This window comes from Podarcis gaigeae (genome assembly GCF_964106915.1).
Source record: "Podarcis gaigeae genome assembly, chromosome: 2".
Lineage (NCBI taxonomy): Eukaryota > Metazoa > Chordata > Lepidosauria > Squamata > Lacertidae > Podarcis > Podarcis gaigeae.
Window position 1 is genome coordinate 77,541,087 of NC_139679.1, and position 18,391 is coordinate 77,559,477.

The 18,391-nt window shown below is 40.2% G+C and overlaps 1 protein-coding gene across 2 annotated transcripts in view; it reads right to left on the reverse strand.

Moving 5' to 3' along the window:
- Nucleotides 1–18,391, reverse strand: part of CENPP (centromere protein P) — a 165,977-nt gene that overhangs the window by 94,408 nt on the left and 53,178 nt on the right. The window lies entirely within an intron of this gene.

Here is an 18,391-nt window from a genome sequence, read left to right on the forward strand (position 1 = left end):
GCCCTTCCTATCAGTCTCATTGACAAGGAGAACAGGTGAGGTCCCTACAGACTGGAGGTGGGCAAATGTTGTCCTCATCTTCAAAGGGGGGGGGGGAGAAGACCCAGGTAACTACTTACCAGTGAGCTTGACATGGATACCAGAGAAGGTCCTTGAACAGAAAATTCAACAGTTGATCTGTGAGCATCTAGAAAATGATGCTGTGATTACTAAGACCCAGCATGGGTTTCTCAAAAATAAGTCATGCCAAACAAATCTGATTTCTATATTTTGATGGAATTACAAACTTGGTGGATCACAGAAGTGCTGTGGACAAAGTGTATCTTGATTTCAGTAAGTCCCCCATGATATCCTTGTGAGGAAAGTGGCAAAATGTGGGTTGAACGAGGTAACTGTTAGGTGGATTTGTAGCTTGACTGACTGAACCCAAGAGTACTCATTAATGATTCCTCACCATCCTGGAAAAAAGAGACAAGTGGGCTGCCGCAGGATTCTGTCCTGGGCCCATTGTTGGTCAGCGTCTTTATAAATGACTTGGATGAAGGAATTGAGGGGATGCTCATCAAATTTGCCAATGACACCAAACTGGGAAGGGTAGCTAATGCCACAGAAGACAGAACCAAAATGCTCTTAACAGATTGGAGAACTGGGCGCAAGCTAAAAAACAGAATTTCAATAGGGACAAATGTACGGTTCTGCACTTAGGCAGGAAGAATAAGATGCACAAATATAGGATGGGGGACACCTGGCTTACTAGCAGTACATGTGAAGACGACCTAGGGGTCTTAGTGGACCACAACCTTAACATGAGTCAACAATGTGACACAGCAGCAAAAAAACTCTAATGCTATTCTAGGCTGCATCAACAGACGTCTAAGGTCCAGATCAAGGGAAGTAATAGTACCACTCTATTCTGCCTTGGTCAGACCACACTTGGAATATTATGTCCAATTCTGGGCACCACAATTTAATAAGGATGTTGACAAGATGAAACGTGTGCAGAGGAGGGCAACCAAGATGATCAAGGGTCTGGAACAGGCATAGGCAAACTCGGCCCTGCAGACGTTTTGGGACTACAACTCCCATCATCCCTAGCTAACAGGACCAGTGCTCAGGGATGATGGGAGTTGGCCTATGCCTGGTCTGGAAACTAAGCCTTATAAGAAACACTTGAAGCAACTGGGCATGTTTGGTCTGGAAAAGAGGAAACTGAGAGGAGATGTGATAGCCGTCTTCAAATATTTTTTTTTTTTTTTTAATAAATTTTTATTAGGGGTTTTTACAAAATAAAGTACAAAAATAAACAACCTTTCTTTTATCTCAACAGAGTTTCATGACTTCTTTGGACTTCCTCACATCTCCCGCTGCCATTTTCATCATCATAAATTTTTCCCAGCAATTTATCATCTAATTTGCAAATTTTATAACCACTTATTTAAATATAATCCTCTGTAAATTAGTTTCCCTTAATCTCACTTTACATCCCATTTCGATCCGATTTTGTGGTGGCCAATTATTTATGATCAAACATCCTACTTAACTTTCCACCAAATCACAATATTTTTGTAAATAAATCTTAAATTTCCTCCAATCTTCTTCCACCCTCTCTTCTCCCAGGTCTCGAATTCTGCCAGTCATCTCAGCCAGTTGCATATAGTCCATCAGCTGCATCTGCCATTCTTCCAGAGTGGGTAGATCTTGAGTTTTCCACTTCTTGGCGATAAGTATCCTTGCTGCTGCTGTTGCGTACAAAAAGAATGTTCGGTCCTTCTTTGGCACCATCTGGCCGACAATGCCCAGGAGGAAGGCCTCTGGTTTCTTAAGGAAGGTATACTTAAATACCTTTTTCAGCTCATTATATATCATTTCCCAGAAGACCTTCACCCTGGGACAAGTCCACCAGAGGTGAAAGAATGTTCCTTCATTTTCCTTACATTTCCAACATTTGTTGTCTGGCACATGGCATATTTTGGCTAGTTTAACTGGGGTCATGTACCACCTATATATCATTTTCATTACATTTTCCTTCAGAGCATTACATGCCGTGAAGTTCATCCCCGTGGTCCACAACCTTTCCCAATCCTCAAACATAATATTATGCCCAATATCCTGTGCCCACTTTATCATGGCCGACTTAACCATTTCATCTTGTGTATTCCATTTCAACAGCAAGTTATACATTCTTGAAAGTACTTTAGTCTTAGGTTCTAACAATTCTGTTTCCAACTTCGATTTCTCCACCTGGAATCCTAACTTTTTATCCTTTTTAAAAATTTCTTGAATCTGAGCGTAATGTAACCAGTCTCGCACTTTGTCTTTCATTTTTTCCAAACTCTGCAATTTCCAATTGTTGCCCTCTTTCTCTATTATTTCCCAATATTTCGGCCATTTGGCCTCCATATTGGGTCTTTTTCGGGCCTTAGCCTCCAGAGGTGATAGCCATCTTGGAGTTTTATTTTCCAATAGGTCTTTGTATTTTGTCCAGACATTAAACACTGCTTTCCTGACAATATGGTTCTTAAAGGCCTTATTGATCTTAACTTTATCATACCATAAGTATGCATGCCAGCCAAATGCATTGTTAAAACCTTCTAAATCTAACACATCAGTGTCCTCTAGAAGTAGCCAGTCTTTTAGCCAGCAGAAAGCTGCGGCTTCATAGTACAACCTTAAGTCTGGCAGGGCAAAGCCCCCTCTTTCTTTCGCATCAGTTAATATCTTAAACTTAATTCTGGGCTTTTTGCCCTGCCAGACAAATTTAGAAATATCTCTCTGCCACTTCCTGAAGCACTCCGTCTTATCCACAATTTGCAATGTTTGAAATAAAAACAACATCTTAGGCAATACATTCATCTTAATAGCAGCAATTCGGCCTAACAAAGAAAGCTTCAATTTTGACCAACTGTCCAAGTCTCTCTTAATTTCAGACCAACATTTTTCATAATTATCCTTAAATAGACTCAGATTTTTTGCTGTTATGTTTACCCCTAGGTACTTTACTTTTTTAACCACAGCTAGTTCTGTTTCTCTCTGAAACCGTTCTGACTCTGCATCTGTCAAGTTTTTTCCCAACACCTTAGTTTTCTGTTTGTTTAGTTTAAAGCCCGCTACCCGACCAAAGTCCTGAATCAATTGTAACACTCTTTTTGTGCTAGATTCTGGCTCTTGCAATGTCAAAACAAGGTCATCTGCAAAAGCTTTAAGTTTATATTGTTTCACTCCGATCTGAATCCCTTGCACCAACCGGTCCCCTCTAATCAAGTTCAAGAGCACCTCCAGGACAGAAATGAACAGCAAGGGGGAAATCGGGCAGCCTTGTCGTGTCCCTTTTTCCGTCTTCAAATATTTTAAGGGCTGTCACATGGAAGAGGGAGCATGCTTGTTTTCTCCTGCTATGGAGGGTAGGAATCAAGGCAATGGCTTCGAGTTACAAGAAAGGAGATTTGCCAACTGCCAGACCTTTTGTCACTCCTGATTTCATGTGTGTTTTTCTTGTTTGTGTTTTATTTCCTTTTTACCTTGAACAATAGCTGGGTAGCCTAGAAGTAGTATAGGCTGCTACCTGTCCCATCATCTTGCTTTCCATTCCCCAGAATGCCTCTGAGCCCCACAAGGCTCAGGGAAATTCTTCATAGGAAATGAAGAAGGGAAAGAAAGAGGATGGAATAGCCTGTCTCCAAAGCTCTTCAGAAACAAAAATGAAAAGGGAATCTGCCATAAATGTATGCTCTTCTCACTTGTTTTGGATTTATTGTTTTGCCCACATTTTTGTTTGGTTGTTTGGGAGTGAACTGTTTTACCTGCTTTTTGGAGGTTGTTTGTGTGTTGGCTATTCTTTGGCCAGTGTCGGCTGCTTTTGTTCTGCTTAGTTGGTTTGTATGTGTGCATGTTGACTGCTTTGTTTTCAGGAGTCATTCTTTGCCTGTTTTGAGGTGTGAGTCTGTTTGTGTTGCCTGTATTTTTTTTGTTTTTGCTATGTGTTTTGCTAGTTTCAGCATCATGAGTTTTCCCTCTTTGAAATAGGTATAGAGTCGTGCCTGTGACAGTTTCTTAGATTTCCAAATGTGTCCTAGCAATTCACTAAAAGTATTTCAAAATACTACAAATTTTTCCGTGATTGGTACTAATTATTATTAAATTTATATACCATCCTTCATCCAAAGATCACAGGGAGGTTTACAACATAAAATAATGGCAGCAACACAATCAAATACATGAAAGTTTATCTGGATTTACTTCCACTTTTTGCATTTTGTATTTACTGTTCAAAAACTGTGGGCTCCATTTGGATGGACCATGCAACTTAAAAGAGATATCAAACAGCTGCAACCAAGATGATCAAGGGTCTGAAAAATCAAGCCTTATGAGGAATGGTTGAAGAAGCTGGGTATGTTTAGTTTAGAAAAGGGGAGACTGAGAGGAGATATGATAGCCATTTTCAAATGTCTCAAGGACTGTTACATGGAAGAGAGAACAAGCTTGTTTTTTCCTGTTCTGGAGAGTAGGATTCAAACCAATGGCTTCAAGTTACAAGAAAGGAGATTCTGATGAAACATCAGGAAAAAACTTTCTGCCAGTAAGAGCTGTTTAGCAGTGGAACAGACTCCCATGAGAGGTGGTGGACTCTACTTCCTTTGTGGCTTTTAAGCAGAGGTTGGATGGCTATCTGAGTCATGGATGCTTTAGCTGAGATGCCTGCATTGAGGGGATAGGACTAGATGACCCTTGGGGTCCCTTCCAACTCTGCTACTCCTGTGTGGACCCTATGTGCATGCCAACTGAAGACTACAGTTGATGCATCTGAAGATTTGGATTATAGTCCACAAAAGCTTGCACCATAGCTGGTTGGTCTTGAAGACATCTGTTGTTTGATTACAGATTAAGCCAAATTTCAATGATTATGTACAACATACTGCAGGATTCTAATTACCCCAACATAGCCTGGAGAACCAAAAATTTCCATGAAACAGTAGCTGATACGGATATCTCTCTGCGCTTATTTTTATATGGTAACTTTTAAAATGTTTTACAGTTAGCTGAATTCCTGCGTGCACAGAATTCCTACAGATCTTTATTTTGCAGGAAACTCAGGAATTTTGTAAGAATTTAATTAAACAATTACAATGTACATAAATTTGTTCTGATACCAAGCATCTGAGTAATGTTACAGCAAACACTTTCTCCAGTTGCTGTGCTCTTGTCCTTTGCTGAACTAGTGTCCTTACCAGTGAGTTAGAGTAGTTGCAGCATGCCAATATATTATGAAGTAAATGATAAGAATAAATCCAGCTTTTAAAATAATTCCCTCAGCCTACCCTTAATGCCATGATCACACTGCTTTGTGACTAGTTTCCTGCTTCTGATTTATATATGAAAACAAAATGTTATCATAGTACTTCCAGGATTGCCATATAGGCTTACCACTAAACCACCAAGAGATAACTTGCACATGAGAATAGAGTGGTGGATGTAAAGGCAAGAAGAAGCTATATTGTGCTCCATGACAGGGAAGGCAAGCCATACAGGCAACTCTAGGCAGGAGTGCAAGAGAAGGGAATTTAAAATGGATTTTTCAGGTACACCAGAATGAGACAAAAAATTACAACTGGGTCTGAGTGGGCACATGCTGAATGTTATTGGAATGCAGAAGGAACAAAGAATACTCAGGGTTTGGTGTTTGTTTGTTTTTTACGATAGCATAAAACCACAGTTTGCAACTATGACTACAAGTAGGTTTGAACATTGTGTTCAGTAACTACTGTTACTGAAATTGCTTGTGCAAAATTAATGACAACTATACTTATCTCCAAAACTGTATTGGAGGGAGAGTGCCTGCACAAGAATAGCCATGTATGCATGGGTGGGGCACCCATCTCCTAACTGTAGTCATATTGGTAAGTAGTATGTCTGCACTTACCAATTGGGAAACTATGACTTCTACTTAATATCACCCATACTTATTATAAACAATTCAGGACAGAATTTTGTATCATTAATGACTCTGCTAGTTATTCTAGACAAAACAATTACACATCAGCATAAAAGGTATAAGAGGAATATATCAATGTCATTATATACAATGTGGACCCAGAAAACAAAACTAATTTTTATGGTATCTCATCACCAAAGAGGGACAATGATTTTTGCCCTCCCTCTTCACTTCCACTTGTACTCTGTCATCTGGTCCAACTAAGGACATATACACATGGAAACACATTTTCCAATATACTTTAAAAGAACTGGGGGGGGGGGAGAGAAGAATTGTGCTCAGATAATACCTTAGGGCAGTGTTTCCCAACCTTGTGCCTCCAGCTGTTTTTGAACTACAACTCCCATCATTCCTGACTAGCAAGACCAGTGGCAAGGGATGATGGGAATTGTAGTCCAAAAACAGCTGGAGGCAGAAGGTTGGGAAACACTGCCTTAGGGTACAGGTTTTCCAAGGCCAATAACTCCATGTCCCACACCCACAATCCCTTAAACTGGAATGGGGCAGTTTTCCTCCTTACAGTTTGTAAGGATATTTTAGTGTGGGGTGGGTAACTAGGCTCAGAAGAGGCATGTCAGGGGGGCTTCCTCCAAGGCTAGTCCCCTCCACAACTGTTTGAACTGCAGGATCACCCACTTCAAGGATGGGAAACCTTAGGCCTGGGGCTTAAAAGTAACCTCTCAGGACTCTCCCTTCAAGGCCCTGCTCTGAGTCCTACTCAAGTGCTCTTGGCTGGCTAGAATGTGTCCTTGAACTGTGATAATGCCTGTTTCTTTCGTGGATGGAGGATAGAGGTGTAGGTGGGTGGGTGGAAGACTCTAGTTTTTGCATGGCTGCAATGTAGCCTGCTGCACAAAGGTAAGAGTCCATATTCATTGCTCTGTTCACTTCTTGCTCTGGCCCTACCCGCTTTTTGTCTCTGACCCTGCCCAGAAATAGCCTTTATAGCATGCAGGAAGGTTGTCCATGAGGATGTGCAGTTCTCAAGTTGAAAAATGTTCTCCATCCCTAATTTAAGGGATCCTTTGATGTGAAGAAATTGAGATTGGAGAATATGCACCTAAGGACCACTGAATCAAAAGAAACCAGTAACCAAGTGCTATTGCTCTTCTGCCTTGATGTAGCAAGTGCAGGCTTACACTTGCCTGCTTCTCTATTCTGTCAACCTAATAGCCAGAGTGTACCTTTACTGTGGAATCCCCAACCTTTTTCTCTGTTTTGATGTCCCAGAATGTCTGCATGTGGGACAACCACTTACACATCACATCATATATGTTTCCCCCCCCCCCATAATCTAGTAATATATTCAAGACGAAGGCTTTTATGTTCAATTTTTGTTGTTGTTTGTTTCTATTTTTGGTGAACACAGGATAGGAAGACATCCTTCAGAGATGTGAGGTGCACTTATTTGATCCACAAATGTTGTAAAAAACCATCACAAAAATAAAGGCTACTCTTTTCTAGTTTAGTTCTTTAGTGTAACAGCACCACCTAACTGTAGAATAATAAGCAAAGGCACAATTCCTACACTTTTAGACCTAATTATGGACTTACAGTAAAGAAAACCAGAAATAAACCAAACATCTATATGTATATAGATCTTAATGGCAACTTCCTAACATTGCTGTGACTCAGTTAACAGAATGTCAACAGACTGTTTGGTTCATTTTTCTGAATCTATTCCTGCTGTCAATTTTCAGAATAATGGAGAACTGATTGTTCCTGTTAAGTAAATAACTGTAATGCACTAAAAAATTAGAAGCAGTGCCATGTACTGCCTCAAAGCAGCCTTTCAGTCTGCCATTCACCTAGTTACTGGCACATCCATTTGCACAAATAGTACTTTGTACCCTGGTGCCTCAGATTGGCAGAGGCAGAAATACAAAACAGTGGGCAACCTTTTTGTGGTGTGCAACATTAACAGAGCTATTTCTCAATTCCAAAAAGCAAATGGTGAAGGTGATTGGTTTTTCTGTACACCATTAGTTTCTACAAGGTTCCTCCTTTAGTATAGTAGAACACAGGGAGTGGGGTCTGACAGTGGGTACAAGGCTTTTCTTCACAAATGTAGTAATGCATCTAATCAAACAGTGGCTCTGTGTCTCTTATTTTAAAGAACTATGCAAATATTTCATAGAATCATTTGCTTCTTTAATTACATTCACAACATTCTGAACATGAGAAAAATGTTCACCATATGAATCTGACAACTACAGATGTAACCTACAGAGGCACAGCAAGCTGTCTTATATCAAATCAGATCATTGTTCCACTTAGGTAAAAAAGGTAAAAGCGGCGCTCATCTCACTTTCAGGCTGAGGGAGCCGGCATTTGTCCACAGACAGCTTTCTGGGTCATGTGGCCAGCATGACAAAACTGCTTCTGGTGCAACAGAACACCACGATGGAAGCCAAAGTGCATGGAAATGCTCCATCTACCTCATCATTGTCTACGCTGACTTGCAGCAGTTATCCAAGGTTTCAGAGTCTTTCCCATCCTTCCCTGGAGAGAACCTGGTACTTTTGTCCCTTGTCCACAAGCCTCTTGCACCTACAATAGACTGGTGTCCTCCTGACACCTCCAGCTCAAACAAACCTTAGATATACCTGTGGTTCATATATAATATCTCATTGGCTTAGCAATAACTTCTGATACTGTGGGAAACTTGCCCTGGATGAAGAATATGAACCAAGATTATGATTTCTACCAGAACCTTTAATACTTAAATTGGTACAGTACATAAGCAAAGTAAAGTTCAAATGTACAACACATGGCTAGGGCACAGCTGTCAACGTTTCCCTTTTTTAAAGGGAATTTCCCTTATTCTTAATAGGATTCCTTGCAAGAAAAGGGAAAAGTTGACAGCTATGGGCTAGGCAAGCTAAGATGCAGATCCAGCAAGCGACATGCCCCCTGATATCCCATTATATGGAAATGGGGTGGTACAACTTAGGGAGCAAGTGGGCCTGTTTCTTAGACTAGGCAAGCAAATGGACACTGCTTCAGGAAGGTTGGGCCTGACCTATCTAGTTATGTCTGAGCTGGTGTCTCCGTGACCTAGGTGATGGAGGAGGCATCAGCAATTTCTCCAGATCAGACCAGATGGGTGATTCCTCTCTAGGGACTGAACCAGAGGTGGACTCGGGTAGCTCTGGAGACAAGTTGATCTCATAAGCAGAGTGTCCAAGTCAGACCCTGTTGACTCCAGAGACAGAATAGAGCCCACACATTTGAGTAATGGGCAGGGAAACAGGCAAGGAGATAGGATGGAGAGGAATCCCCCCACTAGGACCTTCCCTTGTATCCTCTTCAACCTTTCCCCCCAAAACTGTGGCAAAAAGTCAGTCCAATCCCACTGGAATCCAGGAGGGGAGCCCATAAGGCTGTTTCAGGCAATCCATGCCCACCTCTCCTACACCTATGCTATACATGTCAGGTTGGGTTTGGCAGAAAGAGGCTTTGCAAGCACTGCCAATTAGCAGTGCCTACAAAGCCCCTTGTGCAACACTTTCCAAGCACCAACAACCAGCTGATTGTCAAGTGCTTAGAAGTGTTGAACACAGAACTTGCAAAGTACTTTGCACACTACTTTCTGAAACCTCAACAACCAACTGACTGTTGGTTGTTTGTGAAGCACTGCACACAGGGTTGAGCAAGCCCTTTAAATTATCTCTTCCCAACTTCACAGGTCAACTCTGACTGGTGTCAATTACCTGGTATCATTGATGATTGACAGGTGCTGCCCACCCATCAAAGTTGGCCCACAAAGGGGGGGGGGGTGGCGAGCAAAGGGATAAAGATCTGGCCTGCTGAGCCACAAAGCTTTACAATCCAAGTCTACATTGAGCAACGGCAACTCTCCGGTGTTTCATACAAATTTTTTCAAGCCCAGCGATTAAATTTGGGCAGTTCTCCATACAAAGCATGGGTTCTATCACTGAGTTTGGCCCTATCCCTATAGCACTATGGAGGTGCTATGTCAACATAGTTTATCAGGTCCATTCTGAAATCCAGAGATGCTCAAACGTATGTCTAAAGAGTAATGAAAAACATGTAGCGATTAATCTTTCAGGAATATAACAATGGTAAAGTACATATGGCTACTCAACTTTTATTGGTATCATTCCTGACAATCTATACTTTTGCTCCCAAGTGCCATGAAATATATTACTGTAAGATGTTTGTATTGTCATATAAAATGCATTCAGAATTTGTTTAAGTCAAAAACTGATCCTTAATACTTATGCACTAATCAGTATAAATGTTTAATTAATATGCTTTTATCTCTGAATTATTTTAATGTATTTAATGTCTTTTATTACTTTTTCACATTTAATAAACGTAAGTTAAAATACAATTTAACTAGTCCCTCAGGTATGAATTATGATGTATTTTTATCTTCTTTTGCTCTTCTGCTTACTGCAAAAATAGAAAACTCAGTCAGACCATAGGATGGCAGTCTAATCCCACTATATCAAGGATTTATAACAAAAAGGGGGGGGGGAAATGGAATGTAAATAAACAAGTTTCTGCAAAATGAAGGATACTTTTACAAAGCAGTTTGATATACAGTGGTACCTCGGGTTACATACGCTTCAGGTTACATATGCTTCAAGTTACAGACTCCGCTAACCCAGAAATAGTACCTCGGGTTAAGAACTTTGCTTCAGGATGAGAACAGAAATTGTGCTGTGGCAGCGCGGCAGCAGCGGGAGGCCCCATTAGCTAAAGCGGTGCTTCAGGTTAAGAACAGTTTCAGGTTAAGAATGGACCTCCGGAACGAATTAAGTACATAACTAGAGGTACCACTGTATTAGAATAAACTTTCACACTATAGAGAGGATCCTGGTCCACATGAAGTAGCTCTCCTTCTGTGTATCCTACAGCTTCATTTTAAATGAATAATACATTATATTATTCTATATAGCATTAGCTAAAAATTGATGATTAAGTAATTTCTACAGAAATGTGCTTTATCTATAGTTAATCCAGTACCTAAACACATTTACTAGGGAGTAAATCCCACTGGAGACAGCGGGGCTTGCTTCGAATGAGCCTCAGAAATAACCGGAAAACAGTGCATTTCTAGAAGGACTCATGCAACACACTCCCATCAGTTCATACCTGCCAATAAACAAGCAAGCTCATCCTGAACTAACTGACCTGGCTCCCACACATGGGCACAGTGTGAAGACCCTGGCTCAATTATTCCTGACAACTTTATTCCAAAAATCACTAAATGGCTTAAATGTACATCAGGTTACACATTACACAGTTCAGAAGTTCAAAGCAGAGCTCTAAGAAACATAGATAGGCACAAGCTAAGACATTATCTCAACACCTGACACATACCGTCTTTTTCACTCTATAAGATGCACTTTCCCCCTCCTAAAAAGTAAGGGGAAATGTGTGTGCGTCTTATGGAGCAAATGCAGGCAGGAAGCTCTGCTCAGCGCTCCCTTTAAAGAGCCGCGTGGAGCGTGTGCGCAGCTCTTCAGGGCTTTTCCCCAAGGAGGGAGAAGGGCTGCCTCTTGGGGGAGCCTTAGCTGCCCACAGCCTCTCCCGGGCAGGGGATGAAGGCTCCCCTTGCCCGGGAGAGGCTGCCGCGGCTATCCCATAAGCCAGGACAGCCAGTGGGATCGTGGCGTTGAGATCCCATTGGCTGTCCTGGCTTCTTGTTTAGCCACACGCAGATTAGATGATTAGGAAAGACAATGATTAGGGTTTGTGCTCTTCCCCACAAAATAAAACCCAAATGAAGATACAGAAAGAGAAGCTGTCCTTCTCTGAATAATAACGCATTTGTTGTAAGATGAAAGAAAAAAATGCCAACATTATTTCTTCAATGTAGAGAAGGCCAGGGAATATCTCCACTAGTCTGCTGCAGTTATTTCCAGCATCATCAAGGACTTATATTTTTCTTTTTGGCTATCTTCTCCTGGTTTAGTGAGAAATCTACCTATTCCTAATGTAAAATAATTTTAGAGTGAAATGCCATATTACGTTTATTGTAAACTAGGGTTATTGGCGGGATTTCTATCACCCACAAAGAATCAACCTATGGAACGATTACATATTATGCCAAGAGAAATTCTGCAAGTAATTTTTATTGAGAACTTATGAATGCACTGTAAATTGTATGTTGTTGTTGTCGTTTAGTCATTTAGTCGTGTCCGACTCTTCGTGACCCCATGGACCAGAGCAAGCCAGGCACGCCTGTCTTCCACTGCCTCCCGCAGTTTGGTCAGACTCATGTTTGTAGCTTCGAGAACACCATCCAACCATCTCGTCCTCTGTCGTCCCCTTCTCCTTGTGTCCTCAATCTTTCCCAACATCAGGGTCTTTTCCAGGGAGTCTTTTCTTCTCATGAGGTGGTCAAAGTATTGGAGCCTCAGCTTCATGATCTGTCCTTCCAGTGAGCACTCAGGGCTGATTTCCTGAAGAATGGATACGTTTGATCTTCTTGCAGTCCATGGGACTCTCAAGAGTCTCCTCCAGCACCATAATTCAAAATCATCAATTCTTCGGCGATCAGCCTTCTTTATGGTCCAGCTCTCACTTCCATACATCACTACTGAGAAAACCATGGCTTTAACTATACGGATCTTTGTAAATTGTATACAAAATGATCAAACTTCTAATATAGGTCAAAATGAAAAGCACAGCTCATCCTCCCACAATAAGAATGGAGAAAATGAGTCAAGGACCTTCTAATTCTTCAAAGAGGAGTAAAACAAACCATACCCAGAACCAGCAATTTATTTGAAGTATGGGTAGAGATCAGGAAGGACCTGGCCAACATGAGAAGTATGAAAAAGATAAACATCTAATATTTCTACCATCGTAAACCAAAAATCACATGCTCTAGTACACAAAGGATGCTACTGCATACCACCGAAGGATACTGCTGAAATGTACTTAGAACACAAGCCTAACTTGAACAACAACATCAATTGGTGGTTTATATTTTTTTCACAAGTAAATTAGCTATTTATTGGAGAACATCAGCAGTAGCACAGTATATAGCATGCCAGATTTTTAGGGACATTATCATGTTACAGTGGTTCCACTTCTACTACATTTCATGAAGGTGGTGCTGGAATATTACAGCTTTCCCCCTACTATTCAATGTCTACACAAAGCAGAGAAAAGTAATCTGGGGTGTGGCTGAGATGCGTCAAACTTAAATCTAGAGAAGACGAAGGTACTGTTCATGGGTGATTCAACTGCTCAATAAATGGTTCTCAAATTAAATAGTTTTGAATGGGCTTACACTTCCCTGAAAGAGCAGGTTTGTAGTTTGGTGGTTCTCTTAGCTTTTAGCTTTTTCACTTGCAGCACAGGTAGCCACGGTGACAGAGAGTGCCTTGTATCAGGTTTGGTGGATAAATAAACGTGTTGCAAAGTTATCAGTGCTCTAGTAACCTCCCAGGTGGATTACTACAATGAGTAATCTGTGGGCTGCCTTTGAAAATGCTCTGGAAAAGAAATTTCAGTTAACCCCCCCCCCCCCCGAAAGACAAGATTATTAATAGGAACGGGTAGATATCAGCACATGATGTCAGTGCTTGGTTATCTGCACTGGTTTCCAATCTATTTCTAGGCCCAATTCAAATGCTGTTGTTAACCATTAAAACCCTAAATGGCTTGGAGACAGAATACCAGAAGAATTGGCTCCTTTCATATGTACCTCCCCGGACCTTAAACATCTTCACTATAGGCCATTCTCATAGTTCCTCTTCCTAATGAGTTGAGGCAGTTAGGAAAGAACATTTTCAGTAGTTGCTCTCATATCAAAGGTTAATTTTACTGCTGGTTTTCATTGTTTTCATTGCTCTCATGTTGCTTATGATAGTTTCATACTGACTTTTGTGCTTCTATAGTTTTTCTGTATTGTTTTTAGTTGTGATTGTATCAGTATCATTTTAAATTTGTGAATTGTCCAGAGAACATGTTTAATTGGGAAGTAAAGGTAAAGGGTAAAGGGACCCCTGACCATTAGGTCCAGTCGTGGCCAACTCTGGGGTTGCAGCGCTCACCTCACTTTATGGCCGAGGGAGCTGGCGTACAGCTTCCGGGTCATGTGGCCAGCATGACTAAGCTGCTTTTGGCGAACCAGAGCAGCACACGGAAACACCGTTTACCTTCCCGCCGGAGCTTTTGAACTGCTAAATTGGCAGGAGCAGGGTGTGAACAATGGGAGCTCACCCCATCGTGGAGATTTGAACCGCCAACCTTCTGATCAGCAAGTCCTAGGCTCTGTGGTTTAACCCACATCGCCACCCACATCCCTCAACTGGACAGTAGATAAAAGCAATAAAGAATACAATACCATGCAGTGTCCTATTGAACACAATGGGATTTACTTTTGAGTAGAAATTTATAAGATTGCATGGTAAATCTGTAAGAAATGTAAAAAATATGAGAAATTGTTCTTTGATTTCCTCCTGCTTTTCTAATTAATGCAAACATTGATAGCTGCTGTTCAGTTTTTAAACAATTTGCTGAGTATTATTTTCCTAGCTAATAAAAGTCACCAGAAAAATGCAAGTGCAAAAGAAGCATATAATTCAATAAGTTTTTAATCTCTTCTCTTTTAAAACTATTATTGTATATACTCTTAAGAAATATGGTTAGTCAGTGGAAAGAGACTGAGAATACTTTTTGTGTTCAGTAAAACTTAAGAATCTGCTTTCTATTTGTTTCTGGGAAGACTCGAGGTTTCAGAACAAAGCTGCTAACAAGAAACATATGGGAAAGTTTTGCAGTAAGTGAAGAACTGGCTTCAGCTCCAAATGCCACGTATCACATTCCAGTGTCTCAGACAATCTGGGAAGAAGCTTGTAACAGTTACCTTACTTGTTCAATCACACAACAGTGCACATAAAATGTCAATTTTAAAAGATTATTATGTAGAACCACTAAAAAATCAACAAACTTCTAAACTGACAAAGCTGGAAACACTACTCAGATATTCAATTTGAAGTAAGTAGATGGCCAGCATAAATCTGGAAAAATATTCAATAAAAATTAGCTGAGCTACATGTGCTGCCAGGAGCCAGACTTGCTGCAGTTTGTTTACAAAATATGAATGTATCAGTACAAATGTGACTTAAGAGTTTTTAACTATATAGTTTCTGGGAAATAAGGATAGGCTATCATTCCCTGCTTTTTACTTGACACCAAGTTAATACAGAATATTCTTAGGAAGCATTCTAGGCGAAATGTTCTTATTTTATTCCACAATCAGGCTTCAATGAAACATGGTAATACCTTCTTTGTAGTTTCTGAAACTGAGCACATCAAGTGAGTGTGGGAAATGTCTCTTTCAAAACTCAAGCTAACTAAGGGAAGTGTATACACTCATAAAGCATAGCTTCTCAGTTGAATTCTGCTGAACTGCATTATTTCTAGCATTATTTCTAGTTTGGACACACATTTCCAATAGTAATATCTATTTCAAGCAATTATATCCCCGCCCACGAAATCCTTGTTAACTAGAAGAATTAATAATTTATTTTTTTCTCATTTAAATGTGTGCATACCAGCAAAACATAGGTCTTGTTCACAACTGTTTACTCTTGCTGCTAATTGTGTTCAATAACCATCACACTCCAACAGAGTACCCTTAAAATCTTTTTTAAAATAATTTTTATATATACAATAAGACATATAGCAGTCTGGTTCATACATGCTTTCATCAAATTCCTTTTATAACATCATTGTCCAAGTGACATGCTATCTGTGTGTCTGAAAAGTACAGTCAAGATGACAGCCACTGATCCTATTCAGGAGCCATGTATGTGTTTCATAAAAAGGTCAATCTCCACGTACTGATCAGCATGAAGGCAGATGTTACCATCATGCATCCACTAAGAATGCATAGCCTTGGAAGATTATATCTTGAATCATTTCTACCCAGCTTCCTGATTCAGATTCTGAAATAGCTTTTGTCACCCTGATTGATGACTTCTATATGCTAATTTTTCTTGCTCTCTCAGCAGCTTTAGATAACATAATCTATAGTATCTTTCTAGAATGACTTTATGGATTGGGAGTTAAAGGCATGCCACTACAGAGTTCTTGCAGCACCCTACAGTTCCTACCCATTGGACTAGTTCCAGAAAATAACAGTGGAGGACCTCTCCTCAGTTCCTTGGAAGTTGTGCCATGGGGCCCTGCAGGCATCCATTTTTGTTCCCTATGGTATTTAACCTCTATATGAAACCTTTCAGGAAGTTTTGGAGGCTTCCCCAGTATGTTGGTCACCCCCAGCGCTCTCTTCCTTTTCTATTGAAATCAGGTGCAGCTGTACAGGTACTTAATTGATACCTAGAAGCAGTGGACTGAATGAGAGCCAATAAACTGACACTGAATTCCAACACAAAAAAGTGTTGTAGATTTGCAGTTATTGGGAGCAGGCTATTCTGGATGCATTCCACACAAAGGAGTAGATGTGTAGACTGAGGGTATTTCTTCATTCTAACTTGTCAGTGAATGCCCAGGCGGCTACAGTGGCATGGAATGCCCATTTCAGCTGCAGATCAAAGGCAGTCACTCCTGGACAAGTATAGCCTGGCCACAGAAATCCATATCTTTGTAATTTCCCAGCTAGACTATTGTAATGAATTGTATGAGGGTTGTCCTTGAAGATGGTTCATAGAGTGGAACAAGTACAAAATGTAGCTGCAAAGGTGTTATATGATCTCATACAGCCATCTTGGACAACACAGGTCCTGAAATACTTGCACTGGCTGCCTTTTCATCACAGAGCTCAATTGAAGGTGCTGCCTTTGATGTGAAAAGCCCTAAGCAGCTCAGGACCTTGCCACCTAATAAATTGTAATGAATTATTTGCTTCATAATCTTATATTTGATGAATTTTATAGTTATGACCCATTTTGTAATGATGGGCAGGATAGAAATGTTAAATAAACAAATAATTCTTTTAAATATAAACATGATTGATGACACCAACATTTCCCACAGAGAGATATTTATGTAGGGCATGCACTGTTTGATCACAAGAAGAGGTTTACTATTACAAAATATTGATATATTTATTGTTTGATGTAGAAGTTTATAAATGACTGACTGAATGAATAAATAAATAAATAAATAAATAAATAAATAAATAAAGGCTACTTTGTGACAAATTGATATCACTAGCTTGTCATTTGTTGCTTTGAAGACTTTCTCCAACTCCTACTAAAATGGCATATCACAGATTTGCTAATTTCAAACTTTTGCTCTTACTTTTTTATTTCAGCATTTGAACTAATAAGATCAGATAGAGATATCTGAAACATGATGTTCTTATGTTAACTACAAGTGTTTTGTTTACTATGTGAATTGCCTTTCCATTAATGGAAGTCTTCCTTCTGTTGACAGAAGAGACTCTTGATACAATGGAGGTGCCTGCTGCCAGAAGAGGAGAAGCAGTTTTCATTGGCAGCCCCCAGAGCCATCTCCTATGATGGATGCTTCAGGGAGTGCTACAGCCGTCTGAAGCAGATTCTTTTTTAGGACACACATGGCTGCTGGGGTAGGGGAGGGTCACATACTGCCTTTCCACCAATAGGAACACCCTGTTCGTGGAAATCTGCTCACAGAGTGTTAGGATCCAATCCTATATTTCTGTCTTAAAGCATACTATTGAATTTCCAAAAATAATTCAGGCAACATAGTAAAACTTATATTGATAAAAATGTAAGGAGAACCCTGCTGGAACAGGGCACAGGTCTACCTAGTACAGCACAAGATATGGAAATTGTGAAAGTGATTTTTAAAATGAAATGTTATGAGTGCATCATCCCACCCATCTGCCGGGCAAGAAATATGTCGCTCCAACACATTTTAATACTTCTGTCTTAAAATTCAAAAATTCAACTACTGCATATCTTAATCTACTGTTAAATATATGTGGCACATAAATGCAAGCCAGGAACCATCTTACATTATTTGATTGTGAATGAAATGGCTGACCTGGTATTTGCTGGCTATATGAAGTTAGAAGAGCAGAGTTGGTCCAGCCCCAGACAGTGTCACTGAATACTCAGTACAGCATTAGGCTTCAGTGGCAAATATCAGTCACGGGGCAATCCCAGCAGACAATTCAATTGTTTTATTGATGCATTTTAAAAATTGCTGTTTTATAATTCAAGTAGATTATCAAACCAACTTAAACCACACATTACTCGCTAAGTGACCTTGAGCTAGTCACCATCTCTTAGCCTAACCTACCTCACAAGGTTGCTGTGAGGGTGAAATGAGAAGAACCATCTATACCACCTTGAACTCATTAGAAGAAAAACAGTGTTTTAGGTCTTCAAATAGGCTCTGTGTTTTGTTTGGCCATATAGAACATGGGGTTTTCACCATCTGCACTCTTTAGTGATGTCC